Raw genomic sequence first — 17,289 nt, 5'->3', positions numbered from 1 at the left:
TCAGTATTATTTCGTTCCGGTTACACGTATTGCTCCAAACCAAGCAAAATCATAAAAAAGCATAAACAAGGCATTAGAAAAATAAGCTATGCAAAAATATGGCATATAGAGCATCAACACAATGAAACAATTCTTCACCTGAAAGACAAATTTAAAGTGAAAGTGAAACAAATCTACAAGAGTGTTTAAGTAGATCCTAATTGCAGAAACTGAGGGTTACTTATCATCTGGTTAAGGAAAAACAGATGAAGGTGATTCAGTTTCTACTGAATTCATTTATTAAAAAAGAACCAGGGGAGATTCCGAACATTTAAAGACAGATCAACCTGGATTCTTCCAGGCACAGAATTTGAAGATTTTCCCGAACCCAACAAAGGCTAGTTCGAAAAATTTAAAAAAAAGAAGTGACATTTTAAGTGTGGGCATGGTAAAGCTGCTGGTGCTGATAAGGAAGGGCAACAAAATTAGATTAATTTAAAAACGATGGAAGAAAAAATTATCTTCACAGCAAGTGTTCAATGTGGACAAGAAACTGGGCTGTTCTGGAAAAAAGATGCCCAAAGAACATTCATCACCAAAAGATGAAGCCTCTTTACCTGGGCATAAACCCATGAAGAACCGTCTCACTCTATTGCTTGGTGCCAATGCTTCAGGGATTTCCGACTAAAGCCTATGCTTGTCTACCACTCTGAAAACCCAGAGGTGTTCAAACAACAACAGAAAGTAGTAGAACAAAGCTTGGAGTTTATTGGAAATCCAACGGCAGGCATGGGTGACAAGACAGCTCTTTAATGAATAGACTGTTGATGTGTTTTGCCCTTCTGTCAAGAGCTACCTAACCCAATAAACTCACTTTAAAAGCCTCCTCATGGATAATGCTCCTGGTCATGACCTTGCCAAGAAATTTGGAGTATCAATTTGACTTTGTGAAATTGTTGTTTTTGCCTCAAACACTACATCAATCATACAGCCAATGGACCAGAATGTGATCCAGCAACTTCAAAGTTGTACATGAAGAAATGTTTAGGAGGTGTCATCAGGCAACTATGATCCTGAACTAACACTGAAACATTTCTGGAAAACACAATTCAACATCCTGGGCTGTAGAAAATTGTTGTCATCATGGCAAGAAGTCTCACTAGATCCCTCAATTCTTCATGGAAGCACTGTGGCCATCAGTAGTCCATGATTTTTGAGATTTGAAAAAACAGAGTTGGACAGGAGATTGTGTCCATTGGTCAGTCATTGGCCATGAAGTGGAGAGGAGGATGTGGAAAACATGATGTATGTCTCTGAGGAGAACTTACTCCTGATGACTTGAAGGAACTGGATGAGATATTCGGGTGAGGTGACAGCGGTGAGAGTGAAATTGAAAGTGATGACCATATGTGATCTAAACAGTTGAAAGATGTGATTTACTACTGGGAGAAGTTCAGGAACTGGCTTCAAAGCACCCAGAAGTGGAAAAACTGACAACTCTGTGTCATGTTGAGGACTCAGTGGTCTCCTTTAAACATAAGTTAATGGTGAGGAGGACAGATGCCCACAGACCACAATTGACACTTTCTTCAGTAAAGGCCGAGGGAACAAGATGCTATCCCTCAGCCTTCCACTTCAGAAAGGAGAGAGAGGATGTTCATGGTGGAGAATCTGTCAGTCCAGAGTTCCTGACATTTTCATGGGTGACCACCTTCCAGAAGCAGTAAAATGCTTCTCCTCCACCTCCACTTCCTTCTCTTCTCCTTCTCCTCCTCCACCTCCCACTTCAAATGCATCATCATCATCATCCAGGAGCCTTCTACATACACACCTCAAGTAAGTGTGCTTTTCTACCATTTTTGTTGAATTTAGGCAATTTTCGGTGAGCTGGAACCAGTACAAAACCCATTGAAACAATGGTTTCGGATTATCGAATTTTACAGTTACCGAGCAACCTGCTGGAAGCAGTTAGTGCTTTCGTTAACGAGACCACTGTATTGCCATTCCCCATTTTATTTTTATTTAATCATTCCTGCCGCTCCTCGCCCACTGCATTGCGTGCGAGTGGCAACGGAAAGTGATGTTTGCTGAAGTCGCCAGCCAGCGGGGTTGAGGCAGGCATCGTGCGGATAACAGCGAAGAACTCAAGACAAGTCAGCCAGCAATCAAAACATTCACCAGTTGCCGCATAAGTTTTGTGGCGGTTTATGAGTTTTAACCCCCCTCCCTGACATTTCCCCTATTTATTGCCACAATGCCCGTTGTTTCTTTGCTTTTTTACCACAATTGGCAACAGGAAAGATATAACTAAGGAGCAGATAGCATCAATTATTAGACTGCATAAGGGCAAGAAACCTGTAAAGGAAATATCAAGAATTGTTGGTGTGAGTGAAGTTTCAGTTCAGATTTGGATGCGATTTCGAGATGACAGCGTGTTGGCAATACCAGTGTACAGTGGACTGCCAGGAAGGCTCAAAAACCCCCAGCACATTAACTGTTCTTAGGAGGCAACGTGCTAATCCACATCTGTCCCACTGAAATTGAAAGAAAAACCCTGTACTTCTAGCTGATGTTTCTGAAGGACCGTTCACGCTGCATCCATGACGACCTGCTTTCTGTTTAGCAGCTACCGCTACATAAAGCCACTGCTCACCCTTGTCCAGAGGCAGCATAGGGTCTCGTTTGCCAAGGCTAACGCTCAGTTGGATATGACCAAGCGGCAGCACGTGCTGTGGAGTGACGAGGCAACGTTTTCTTTTACTGGAAGTTGTACTTTTAATGTGTACAGGTGCCCTGGAAGTGATTTGCTTGACCCCCTAGTTCACTTTTAGCAGAGTTAAGCATCCTGAGTCACTAATGGTGTGGGGGTTGCTTCTTGTACTTTGGAACAGTGATCTTGTTGTGCTACCTAGGAATGTGATGATGAACCAATTTAACTCCTTGGAGCTGCTTTGTGATTATTTGTCCGGTCTTTTTGAAAATGCCGCACTGATGTGTTTATGCAGGATGGTACCCCATGTCACACAGCAAAATCTGTAATACAATGGCTTGTTGACTGTCAGGTAGACTTCATAAGTGATTGGCCAAGCAATTCACCTGACCTTAACCCGGTAGGAACTAATTGGAGCATTATCAAGCTTCGTCTACAAGGCTGCCTCCCGAAAGTTAGAATGCTGTACAGATGCCGTAACTACTTCACCCCTGAGCAGTTGCTTCAAGTTTATAAGGAATTCATTTGTCCTAACTTGGAGTACTGCTTTCATATCTAGGTGGCTCTTCTTCTGTCCAACTGTTAGATAGGGTGGAATCAAAGGCATTTCTTCTTATTAACTCTCCTCCTTTAGTTGATAATCTTTCTTCCCTTTTTCTCTTCGCTGCAATGTTGCTTCACTCTCTCTTTTACAGGTACTTTAACAGGCAATGTTCGGTAGATTTGGCATCCTGTGTGCGCCGGGAAGGCCGTGGGCTTGTAACACACGTCTTGCCCGTGGTGCCCACTGTTTTTCTGTGGATATTGGTCACACTAGAATAACCCGTTATAGTGCATCCTTCTTTCCTCACACAGCCAAACTGTGGAATGCTCTGCCTTCTTCTGTGTTTCCATACTCCTTACAATCTGTCTCACTTTAAAAAGCTGGTTTTCCGGCATCTTCAGTGTAGATTAATACAGTACACTGTATAACCTTTTCCTTCTCTATTTTCAATTTCTTTCTGTTCTTTTTTTATCGCCCCAGGCCCGTTGTGGGTCGTTCGACCTGTGCCCGGGTGGGTTAATTCCCGTAAAAAAAGAAAAAAGTTCCGTCTCCAAGCTGGAGGCGGCTATTCATGAAGTGGAATAATTTAGAACCCACAAATAATCCACAACTTGGCAGAGTCAGTTCCTTCACACCTGCAGGAGTGTCAAGAGAAAGAGGCCCATACACTACCGGAAGTTTGTTAACTTCTCAGATTAATTTTTTATTAATTATGCATCTTGTTGTTTATGTCCGTCACGACCCCGCACATAATGCAGTGACGAGGAGTGTACAGCTCTGATACATTATAAAAAGTATTGCATTGTATTGTATATGAAGGTCAGGTATTAAAAAGCACAGATTAATACAGTAAACATATCTTTATTAATTAATAAAAAAAAGTAAAAGTTATTACAATGGGAATGGCAGGCACGGGGAGGAGTAGGAGACGACAAACCTTTTTGGGGGGTGTGTGGTCAGTCCTCCTCCTTAAACCTCCACCACCTTCTTACTCCATACTGAATTTAAAAAAAAATAAATAAAAAAATTAATTTGTATAATGAACATCTGTGGCAAAATGAACAAAATTGAACAACTCCTTCTGGTGGTAACAGTTTCCTCATAAATTACTGACTTGTGAATTATAGGAATAGAATATGAATTATATTAAGATACTGTACAAAACTACATGTGGGTGCATAGTCCGGGAGAGATATGACGGGTGGTGGAGGAAGGACAAGTGGACAACTCGCCTCCCGGCCCGTGCAGTCACCATAATTCCGATATTCCTGTATTTAGGTTCATTTGGTGCTGGGTTAATAAAACATTATGGAAAAATAATTAATTTTCCTCCCAAAACCCCACACTTAGTCCCAGATAGGCTATTGTTCACCAGTAGTACATTATCAGTCTCTTGTTTACAGAGAGGTAACAGCTGGTGTTTACACCGCTCTCCCCATTACAGTAAAGTTGTCAGCACTCGTCATCTCACGCGCCGTTGTTCACTGCTCAGAGGTTGGTCGCTACCACATGATCTTTTGATTTTCAGAACATACTAAATATTGTTGTAGAGTATTGTACATGTATAATGCTTCTCCATATACCCTGGTTTATTGACTCATCAGATAGTTGTTTAAGTGTAAATGTTGCCATATATCAAGTTTGAAATAGAAATTATAAATCAAAATATTTATAAGACAATGGTTTAATAATGCTGCTAATGTGTGCGCTGTTTAAGTGTCTTGTTATGTCATCTCACCTTCTGCCTCGCCTCCTCATCCCTTGCCTCGTCCCCTCACTACCTGCCTCCTCATTTTACGCTACCTCACCCCTCGACTCATCAGCTCCAATACACCTCCCTCATCCCTTCATCTCACTACCTGCCTCCTCCCCCCTCACCTCACTACCTGCCTCCCTCATCCCTCACACCCTACACTCACCCTCATCCCTCACCCCACTACCTGCCTCCTCATCCCCACCCTCACTACCTGCCTCCCTCATCCCCCACCCCACCACCTGCCTCCCATCCCCCACCCCACCACTCCGCCTCCCCATCCCCACCACCACCTCCCCATCCCCTCACCCCATCACCTGCTCCCCACCCCCACCCCACCACCTGCCTCACCCCTCACACCACCACTCCCTCCCCATCCTCACTCCACTACCTGCCTCCCCATCCCCACCCCACTCTGCCTCCCCCATCCCCACCACCACCCTGCCCCTCATCCCCACCCCACTCACCCGCCTCCTCCCCTCACCCCACCCCTCCCACCTGCTCCCCACCCCTCACCTCACACCTGCCTCCTCACCCCTCACCTCACTACCTGCTCCTCCCTCACCTCACCTCACTACCTGCCTCCTCATCCCTCACCTCACCACCTGCCTCCTCATCCCTCACCTTCACCACTCCACCTCCTCATCCCCACCTCACCACCTGCCTCCCTCATCCCCTCACCCCACCACCTGCCTCCCCACCCTCACACCCCACCACCTGCCCCCATCCCCCACCCCACACCTGCCCTCCCCATCCCCCACCCCACTCACCTGCTCCCCTCACCCCTCCACCCCCCCACCTGCCTCCCCATCCCCACCCCACCACCTCCTCCTCATCCCCACCACCACCTGCCTCCCTCATCCCCACCCCACCACCTGCTCCCCACCCCACCTCACTACCTGCCTCCTCCTCACCTCACCACCACCTGGCCCTCCTCACCCCTCACCTCACTACCTGCCTCCTCATCCCTCACCTCACTACCTGCTCCTCATCCCTCACCCTCACCACCTGCCCTCCCCATCCCCCACCCCACCACTCCAGCTCCCCACCCCACCCCACCACACCTGCCTCCCCACCCCCCACCCCACCACCTGCCCTCCTCACCCCACCCCACCACCTGCCTCCCCTCACCCCCACACCCCCACACTTCCGCCTCCTCATCCCCACCCCACCACCTGCCTCCCCACCCCTCACCCCACCACCTGCTCCTCACCCCCACCTCACTCACCTGCTCCTCCCCTTCCCCACCCCCACCACCTGCCTCCCCATCCCCACCCCACAACCTGCCTCATCCCCCACCCTCACCACCTGCCCTCCCCATCCCTCACACCCCACCACCTGCCCTCCTCACCCTCACCCACTACCTGCCTCCTCATCCCCACCCCACTCACCTGCCTCCCCATCCCTCACCTCACCACCTGCTCCCTCAACCCCACCTCACTACCTGCCCTCCTCACCCCTCCACCTCACTACCTGCTCCCCCCATCCCCACCCCACCACCTGCTCCTCACACCCCCACCCCACCACCTGCCTCAACCCCACCCCACCACCTGCCCCACCCCTCACCCCACCACCTGCCTCCCTCACCCCTCCACCTCACTCACCTGCCTCCCCACCCCTCACCTCACCACTCCTGCTCCCTCATCCCTCACCTCACTACCTGCCTCCCCCACCCCACTCACCTCTCCCCACCCTCACTCCACTCCTTGCCTCCCCATCCCTCTCATCCCACTACTCACCTCACCCCTCACTCCCACCACCTGCCTCCCTCATCCCTCACCTCACTACCTGCTCCTCACCCCACCCCCACCACCTGCCCCTCATCCCCCCCACCCCACCACTCCGCTCCCCTCATCCCCACCCCACCACTCCTCCCCATCCCTCACCCCACCACTCCCTCCTCCCCCATCCCCACCCCACCACCCTCATCCCCACCCCACCACCTGCCTCCCTCACACCCCCACCCCACACCTGCCTCCCCACCCCCACCCCACCACCTGCCTCCTCATCCTCACCCCACCACCTGCCCTCCCCATCCCCTCCACCACCACCTGCCCCCTCATCCTTCCACCCCACCACCTGCCTCCTCATCCCCCACCCCACCACCTGCTCCTCATCCCCTCACCTCACACCTGCCTCCCCATCCCCTCACTCCCACTCACCTGCCTCCCCATCCCCTCACCCCACCACCTGCTCCCCATCCCTCCACCCCACCACACCTGCTCCCCACCCCCACCTCACCACTCCCTCACCCCTCACCTCACTCACCTGCCTCCCCCATCCTCCACCCTCACCACCTGCCTCCCCATCCCTCACACCCCACCACTGCTCCTCCCCATCCCTCACCCCACTCACCTGCCCTCCTCATCCCTCACCCCACCACCTGCCTCCTCATCCCCACCTCACCACCTGCCTCCTCATCCCCTCACACCTCACTACCTGCCTCCCATCCCTCACCTCACTACCTGCCTCCCTCATCCCTCACCCCACACCTGCCCTCTCATCCTCACACCTCACTACCTGCCTCCCATCCCCCAACCCTCACCTCACTTCCTGCCTCCTCATCCCCACCCCACCACCTGCCCCCCCATCCCTCACCCCACCACCTGCCCCCTCCCTTCCCCATCCTCACCCCACTACCTGCCTCCTCATCCCTCACCTCACCACCTGCCTCTCATCCCCACCCCACACCACTCCTGCCCCCATCCCTCACCCCACCACTCCCCTCCTCACCCCACCACCTGCCTCCTCATCCCCACCTCACCACCTGCCCTCCCCCACCCCCTCACCCACTCACCTGCCTCCTCACCCCTCACCTCACTACCTGCCTCCTCATCCCACTCTCACCTCACTACCTGCCTCCTCACCCCTCACCTCACTACCTGCCTCCTCATCCCTCACCTCACTACCTGCCTCCTCATCCCTCACCTCACTACCTGCCTCCTCATCCCCTCACCTCACTACCTGCCTCCTCATCCCCACCTCACTACCTGCCTCCTCATCCCCTCATCCCACCTCACCCCTGCCTCCTCATCCCTCACCTCACTACCTGCCTCCTCATCCCCTCTCACCTCACTACCTGCCTCCTCATCCCCCACCTCACTACCTGCCTCCTCATCCCTCACCTCACTTCTGCCTCCTCACCCCCTCACCTCCTACCTGCCTCCTCATCCCTCACCTCACTACCTGCCTCCTCATCCCTCCACCTCCTACCTGCCTAACCATCCCTCCTCACTACTGCCTCCTCATCCCTCCTCCTACCTGCCTCCTCATCCCTCACCTCACTACCTGCCTCCCTCATCCCTCACCTCACCTACCTGCCTCCTCATCCTCAACTCATCACCTCACTACCTGCCTCCTCATCCCTCCTCACTACCTGCCTCCTCATCCCCTCCTCACTACCTGCCTCCTCATCCATTCACTCATCACCCACTACCTGCCTCCTCATCCCTCACCTCACTACCTGCCTCCTCATCCCTCACCTCACATCTGCCTCCTCATCCCTCCTCCCCACCTCACTACCTGCCTCCTCATCCCTCACCTCACTACCTGCCTCCTCATCCCTCACCTCACTACCTGCCTCCTCATCCTTCACCTCACTACCTGCCTCCTCATCCCTCACCTCACTACCTGCCTCCTCATCCCCTCACCTCACTACCTGCCTCCTCATCCCTCACCTCACTACCTGCCTCCTCACCCCTCACCTCACTCCTGCCTCCTCACCCCCTCACCTCACTACCTGCCTCCTCACCCCTCACCTCACTACCTGCCTCCTCACCCCTCACCTCACTACCTGCCTCCCTCATCCCTCCTCACTACCTGCCTCCTCATCCCTCCTCACTACCTGCCTCCTCACCCTCACCTCACTACCTGCCTCCTCACCCCTCACCTCACTACCTGCCTCCCTCACCCCTCACCTCACTACCTGCCTCCTCACCTTCCTCACTACCTGCCTCCTCATCCCTCACCTCACTACCTGCCTCCTCATCCCTCACACCTCACCACCTGCCTCCTCATCCCTCACCTCACTACCTGCCTCCTCACCTCTCACCTCACTACCTGCCTCCTCATCCCTCCCACCTCACTACCTGCCTCCTCACCCCTCACCTCACTACCTGCCTCCTCATCCCTCATCACCTCACTTCCTGCTTCCTCCTCATCCCTCACCTCACTACCTGCCTCCTCATCCCTCACACCTCACTACCTGCCTCCTCACCCCTCACCTCACTACCTGCCTCTCACCCCCCCTCACCTCACTACCTGCCTCCTCATCCCTCCTCACTACCTCTCCTCATCCCTCACCTCACTACCTGCCTCCTCATCCCTCACCTCTACCTGCCTCCTCATCCATCACCTCACCACCTGCCTCCTCATCCGTCAAATCACATCACCTCCTGCCTCCTCATCCTCACCTCACTACCTGCCTCCTCATCCCTCACCTCACTACCTGCCTCCTCACCCCTCACCTCACTACCTGCCTCCTCACCCCTCACCTCACTACCTGCCTCCTAACCCTCACCTCACTACCTGCCTCCACATCCTTCGCCTCGTCAAAAAAGTAGGAAATTGTCGTATAATGTACAGTGTATAATACATTTTGTACAAAGTACAGTACTCACCAGCAAGTGCTGTTGCTTTGAGCTTGTGATGCAGGCAGGCAGGTGGTGTTAACTGTCACTCTCCTCTCCCACCATTAACGACAGAGGCAAGTCTGGAGTGACACTAATGGTTTCCACGGCCGACGAAGTGCTGGGTCATGGTGATGACGAGTCATGTGGTGATGTTGATGACATAGGTGGTGGTGATGGACTTAGTGGTAGGTCTGCTATCTCTGACGTTGAGGGTTGTGGGCTGGTGCCAGAAACACTACCACCACTGGTACTAGGGAGACAGCTGGTACAGGAGGCAACACTAGGACACCTGGGGACCCTAAAAGTAGTCGCGATCTTACGCTGCTTCATATGGATCCTCATCTGGAGTTCATCAGTGATGACTATTCGCATATCATAAAGATTCTGGTGAAAGGGGAGGAGGCAGAGGATGTCTAGTTGGCCATAATATTTAGGAGGCTGTCAAGGTATTTCCTGGCCTCTCTGAGAGTGTTGGAGGGAACTTCTTCCTCTGTGTCGGCCTTTCTGCTTCCGCCTGTCCTTAGCTGATGACACCGACAGCAATTTCCTCTTGGGTGAGGGTACCATATCCAGGATCGTCAGCATTCACCTGCAGCCACTCCCAGTAAACACTACTCCTTGCACTGTCACTATGTTGAAATGAACTGTAGTTTGAGCTTTTCCCCATCTAGTTATTATATGTCTTATTTGTGTCACTTATGTTACTTTATGCTATATTATTTGTAATTCGAAACCCATTCCCCAAATATGTAACTGTATATTGCCTTTCCTGCCAAGCTCTTTCAATAAACCGTTAATTATTATTATTATTATTATTATTATTATTATTATTATTATTATTATTATTATTATTATTATTATTCCCACAGTCACAGCAGTTTCACCACTATCATGAAAAAGTGTGTGGGCCTCATCCAATTCGAAATCTGCAGGATCCTGTAATATGTAGGATTCAACTCAAGCTGGAGTTTATAAAGATACCGCAGCTGTTAATGAACCTGTAGTTTTGGTTGGGCTGCTGATGTTGAATGATGCAACTGTACCCAAGTTGGTAGGTGTAGCTGTACCTGAAGTTTAGGTCACAAGTGATGGTGTAGCTGTACCTGAAGTTGATGGTAGCTGTACCTGAAGTTGTGGTGTACGTACCGAAGTGATGTGAATGAATTGAGGTGTAGCTGTACCAAGTGATGGTGTAGCCAGTTGATGGTGTAGCTGCACCTGAAGTTGATGGTGTAGCTGTACCTGAAGTTGATGGTGTAGCTGTACCGAAGTTGATGGTGTAGCTGTACCTGAAGTTGAGCTGTACCTGAAGTTGGTGGTGTAGCTGTACCTGAAGTTGATGGGTGTAGCTGTGCCTAAAGTTGGTGGGTGTAGCTGTACTTACAGAAGTTGATGGGTGTAGCTGTACCTGAAGTTGGTGGGTGTAGCTGTACCTGAAGTTGGTGGGTGTAGCTGTACCCTGAAGTTGATGGTGTGGCTGTACCTGAAGTTGATGGTGTAGCTGTACCACTAAAGTTGATGGTGTAGCTGTACCTGTGAAGTTGATGGTGTAGCTGTACCTGCAGTTGATGGTGTAGCTGAACCTGAAGTTGTTTGTGTAGCTGAAGCTCTTGGTGTAGCTGAAGTTAATGGTGTTGCTGTACCTAAAGTTGATGGTGTAGCTGAATCTGAAGTTGATGGATGTAGCTGTGCCTGAAGTTGATGGTGTAGCTGAGCCTGAAGTTGTTGGTGTAGCTGAACCTGAAGTTGATGGTGTAGCTGAACCTGAAGTTGTTGGTGAAGCTGAACCTGAAGTTGATGGTGTAGCTGAACCTGAAGTTGATGGTGTAGCTGTACCTGAAGTTGATGGTGTTGCTGAGCCTGAAGTTGTTGGTGTAGCTGAGCCTGAAGTTGTTGGTGTAGCTGTACCTGAGGTTGATGGTGTAGCTGTACCCGAGGTTGATGGTGTAGCTGTACCTGAAGTTGATTGTGTAGCTGAACCTAAAGTTAATGGTGTAGCTGTACCTGAAGTTGATGGTGTACCTGTACCTGAAGTTGATGGTGTAGCTGAACCTGAAGTTGATTGTGTAGCTCTACCTGAGGTTGATGGTGTAGCTGAACCTGAACTTGATGGTGTAGCTGTACCTAAAGTTGATGGTGTAGCTGAACATGAAGTTGATGGTGTAGCTGAACCTGAAGTTGATTGTGTAGCTGAACCTAAAGTTAATGGTGTAGCTGTACCTGAAGTTGATGGTGTACCTGTACCTGAAGTTGATGGTGTAGCTGAACCTAAAGTTGATTGTGTAGCTGAACCTAAAGTTAATGGTGTAGCTGTACCTGAAGTTGATGGTGTTGTTGAGCCTGAAGTTGTTGGTGTAGCTGAGCCTGAAGTTGTTGGTGTAGCTGAGCCTGAAGTTGTTGGTGTAGCTGTACCCGAGGTTGATGGTGTAGCTGTACCTGAAGTTGATGGTGTAGCTGTACCTGAAGTTGATGGTGTAGCTGTACCTGAAGTTGATGGTGTAGCTGTACCTGAAGTTGATGGTGTTGCTGAACCTGAAGTTGATGGTGTAGCTGAACCTGAAGTTGATGGTGTACCAGTACCTGAAGTTGATGGTGTAGCTGAACCTGAACTTGATGGTGTAGCAAAACCTGAAGTTGATGGTGTAGCTTAACCTGAAGTTGATGGTGTAGCTGTACCTGAAGTTGAAGGTGTAGCTGTACCTTAAGTTGGTGTAGCTGAACATGAAGTTGATGGTGTAGCTGAACCTGAAGTTGATTGTGTAGCTGAACCTGAAGTTGATGGTGTAGCTGTACCTAAGGTTGATGGTGTTGCTGAACCTGAAGTTGATGGTGTACCTGTACCTGAAGTTGATGGTGTAGCTGAACCTGAAGTTAATGGTGTAGCTGAACCTGAAGTTGGTGGTGTAGCTGTACCTGAAGTTGATGGTGGCTGAACCTGGAAGTTGATGGTGTAGCTGAACCTGAAGTTGATGGTGTAGCTGAACCTGAAGTTGATGGTGTAGCTGTACAGAAGTTGATGGTGTAGCTGAACCTGAAGTTGATAGTGTAGCTGAAACCTGGGATTGATGGTGTAGCTGAACCTGAAGTTGATGGTGTGGCTGAACCTGAAGTTGATAGTGTAGCTGTACCTGAAGTTGATGGGTGTAGCTGAACCTGAAGTTGATGGTGTAAGCACAGACCAGAAGTTGATGGTGTAGCTGAACCTGAAGTTGATGGTGTAGCTGAACCTGAAGTTGATGGTGTAGCTGTACCTGAAGTTGATGGTGTAGCTGTACCTGAAGTTGATGGTGTAGCTGTACCTGAAGTTGATGGTGTAGCTGAACCTGAAGTTGATGGTGTAGCTGTACCTGAAGTTGATGGTGTAGCTGAACCAGAAGTTGATGGTGTAGCTGTACCTCAAGTTGATGGTGTAGCTGTACCTGAAGTTGATGGTGTAGCTGAACCTGAAGTTGATGGTGTAGCTGTACCTGAAGTTGATGGTGTAGCTGAACCAGAAGTTGATGGTGTAGCTGTACCTCAAGTTGATGGTGTACAGTAGCTGTACCTGAAGTTGTTGGTGTAGCTATACCTGAAGTTGATGATGTAGCTGTACCTGAAGTTGATGATGTAGCTGTACCTGAAGTTGATGGTGTAGCTGTACCTGAAGTTGATGATGTAGCTGTACCTGAAGTTGATGGTGTAGGTGTACCTGAAGTTGTTGGTGTAGCTGTACCTGAAGTTGATGTTGTAGCTGTACCTGAAGTTGTTGGTGTAGCTGTACCTGAAGTTGATGGTGTAGCTGTACCTGAAGTTGAAGGTGTAGCTGTACCTGAAGTTGATGATGTAGCTGTACCTGAAGTTGAAGGTGTAGCTGTACCTGAAGTTGATGATGTAGCTGTACCTGAAGTTGTTGGTGTAGCTGTACCTGAAGTTGATGGTGTAGGTGTACCTGAAGTTGATGGTGTAGCTGTACCTGAAGTTGATGGTGTAGGTGTACCTGAAGTTGATGGTGTAGCTGTACCTGAAGTTGATGGTGTAGCTGTACCTGAAGTTGTTGGTGTAGCTGTACCTGAAGTTGATGGTGTAGCTGTACCTGAAGTTGTTGGTGTAGCTGTACCTGAAGTTGATGGTGTAGCTGTACCTGAAGTTGAAGGTGTAGCTGTACCTGAAGTTGTTGGTGTAGCTGTACCTGAAGTTGAAGGTGTAGCTGTACCTGAAGTTGATGGTGTAGCTGTACCTGAAGTTGAAGGTGTAGCTGTACCTGAAGTTGTTGGTGTAGCTGTACCTGAAGTTGATGGTGTAGCTGTACCTGAAGTTGATGGTGTAGCTGTACCTGAAGTTGATGGTGTAGCTGTACCTGAAGTTGATGGTGTACAGTAGCTGTACCTGAAGTTGATGGTGTACAGTAGCTGTACCTGAAGTTGATGGTGTAGCTGTACCTGAAGTTGATGGTGTACAGTAGCTGTACCTGAAGTTGATGGTGTACAGTAGCTGTACCTGAAGTTGATGGTGTACAGTAGCTGTACCTGAAGTTGATGGTGTACAGTAGCTGTACCTGAAGTTGATGGTGTAGCTGAAGTTGATGGTGTAGCTGTACCTGAAGTTGGTGGTGTAGCTGGCCTGAAGTTGGTGGTGTAGCTGTACCTGAAGTTGATGAATTGTAGCTGTACCCCTGGAAGTTGATGGTGTAGCAGCTGTACCTAAAGTTGATGGTGTAGCTGTGCCTGAAGTTGATGGTGTAGCTGTACCTGAAGTTGATGGTGTAGCTGTACCTGGGGATTGGTGGTGTAGCTGTACCTGAAGTTGATGGTGTAGCTGTACCAGAAGTTGGTGGTGTAGCTGTACCTGAAGTTGATGGTGTAGCTGTACCAGAAGTTGATGGTGTAGCTGTACCAGAAGTTGATGGTGTAGCTGTACCTGAAGTTGATGGTGTAGCTGTACCTGAAGTTGATGGTGTAGCTGTACCTGAAGTTGAGGTGGTGTAGCTGTACAGAAGTTGATGGTGTAGCTGTACCTTACCTGAAGTTGGTGGTGTAGCTGGCCTGAAGTTGATGGTGTAGCTGTACCTGAAGTTGGTGGTGTAGCTGTACCTGAAGTTGATGGTGTAGCTGTACTGAAGTTGGTGGTGTAGCTGTACCTATGAAGTTGATGGTGTAGCTGTACAGAAGTTGATGGTGTGGCTGGCTACCTGAAGTTGATGATGGTGTAGCTGGCCACCTGATTGATGGTGTAGCTGTACCAAGTTGATGGGTGTAGCTATTTACCTGAAGTTGATGGTGTAGCTGTACCAGAAGTTGGTGGTGTAGCTGTACCAGAAGTTGATGGTGTAGCTGTACCTGAAGTTGATGGTGTAGCTGTACCTGAGAAGTTGATGGTGTAGCTGTACTACTTCAAGTTGGTGGTGTAGCTGTACCTGAAGTTGATGGTGTAGCTGTACCCTGAAGTTGGTGGTGTAGCTGTACCTGGTTGATGTGGTGTAGCTGTACCTAAAGTTGGTGGTGTAGCTGTACCTGAAGTTGATGGTGTAGCTGTACCTGTGAGAGTTGGTGGTGTAGCTGTACCTGTGAGTTGGTGGTGTAGCTGCCTGAAGTTGATGGGGTATAGCTGTACCTGTAAGTTGATAGATTGTAGCTGTACCTAAAAGTTGATGGTGTAGCTGTACCCTGTAAGTTGATGGTGTAGCTGTACCTGAAGTTGATGGTGTGCTTTGTACCTGAAGTTGGTGGTGTAGCTGTACCTGAAGTTGATGGTGTAGCTGTACACCTGAAGTTGATGAATTGTAGCTGTACCTAGCAAAGTTGATGGTGTAGCTGTACCTGAAGTTTATGGTGTAGCTGTACCTGAAGTTGATGGTGTAGCTGTACCTGAAGTTGGTGGTGTAGCTGTGCAGAAGTTGGTGGTGTAGCTGTACCTGAAGTTGATGGTGTAGCTGGCCACCCTGAAATTGATGGTGTAGCTGTACCTGGAGAGTTGAAGTGGGTGTAGCTGTACCTAAAGTTGGTGGTGTAGCTGTACCTGAAGTTGATGGTGTAGCTGTACCTGAAGTTGATGGTGTAGCTGTACCTGAAGTTGATGGTGTAGCTGTACCTGAGATTGATGGTGTGTACCTGAAGTTGATGGTGTAGCTGTGCCTGAAGTTGATGGTGTAGCTGTACCTGAAGTTGATGGTGTAGCTGTACCTGAAGTTGATGGTGTATGTACTGAAGTTGATGTAGCTGTACTACTGAAGTTGATGGTGTAGCTGTACCTGAAGTTGGTGGTGTAGCTGTACCTGAAGTTGATGGTGTAGCTGTACCTGAAGTTGGTGGTGTAGCTGTACCTGAAGTTGATGAATTGTAGCTGTACCTGTAAGTTGATGGTGTAGCTGTACCTGAAGTTGGTGGTATGGCTTTGTACCTGAAGTTGGTGAATTGTAGCTGTACCTGAAGTTGGTGTGTAGCTGTACCTGAAGTTGATGGTGTAGCTGTACCTGAAGTTGGTGGTGTAGCTGTACCTGAGAGTTGATGGTGTAGCTGTACCTGAAGTTGGTGGTGTAGCTGTAACTGAAGTTGATGGTGTAAGCTGTACCTGGAAGTTGGTGGTGTAGCTGTACCTGAAGTTGTTGGTGTAGCTACACCTGAAGTTGGTGTAGCTGTAGCTGAGAAGTTGATGGTGTAGCTGTACCCTGAAGTTGGTGGTGTAGCTGTACCCTGAAGTTGGTGGTGTAGCTGTACCTGAAGTTGGTGGTGTAGCTGTAGCTGAAGTTGATGAGTGTAGCTGTACCTGAAGTTGGTGGTGTAGCTGTACCTGAAGTTGGTGGTGTACTTTGTGTACCAAGTTGATGGTGTAGCTGTACCCTGAAGTTGATGGTGTAGCTGTACCTGGAAGCTGGTGGTAGCTGTAGTTGGTGGTGTACCTGAAGTTGATGGTGTAGCTGTACCTGAAGTTGGTGGTGTAGCTGTACCTGAAGTTGGTGGTGTAGCTGTACCTGAAGTTGATGGTGTAGCTGTACCTGAAGTTGGTGGTGTAGCTGTAGCTGAAGTTGATGGTTTAGGCCTTCGAATAATAAAGCTGTCTAAAGAACCTTTCACAGCTACTTTCTTCTCTCATTATACACCTTTATTTAGAGGTCATAAGCATTTTTCATGTCCCTGTTAATTCTAATGCTTCGTTCTGTTAATGGATCCAATTCAGAAAATATATTCAATGCTTGCTCTATGTAAGCAAATGCTTCTGCCAAACACTTTGCTGTAAACATGTGAGAAGGTGAGGAGGCAGGGCCGGCCTTAGGAGGTGCGGGGCCCAATTGGGAAAAATTTTGGTGGGCCCCAGGTTCCCAGCCAAGGTCTGTAGAATCATAGAAATATAAATAAAGTCTATTATAGACTTTATATCTCTATGGTAGAATGGAAAGTAATCAAAATGTGTACTTAAAAAGTGCATGCGAGTTAATGGACCAAACAGATCTAAGCTACATTTTAATATAAAATTGCATACATGTAAGCCTACAAGTAACAAACAAAATGTGTAGATCACCTCTGAAAAGTACTTAGTTACAATACAACTTGTTTTAGTGACTGTGAAATGATTTATTCAAAATATTAATTTATTTTTTGTTCAGAAAAAAAATCAGAATTTAAGTGCATTGTTGCAAACATTATCTTTTTTGGATTTCTGTTAACATTCATAAATTACAAATGAGTCATATTATTAT

This window comes from Homarus americanus, unplaced genomic scaffold (genome assembly GCF_018991925.1).
Source record: "Homarus americanus isolate GMGI-L3 unplaced genomic scaffold, GMGI_Hamer_2.0 scaffold52806, whole genome shotgun sequence".
NCBI lineage: Eukaryota > Metazoa > Arthropoda > Malacostraca > Decapoda > Nephropidae > Homarus > Homarus americanus.
Note: the sequence above shows the minus strand (reverse complement) of the source record.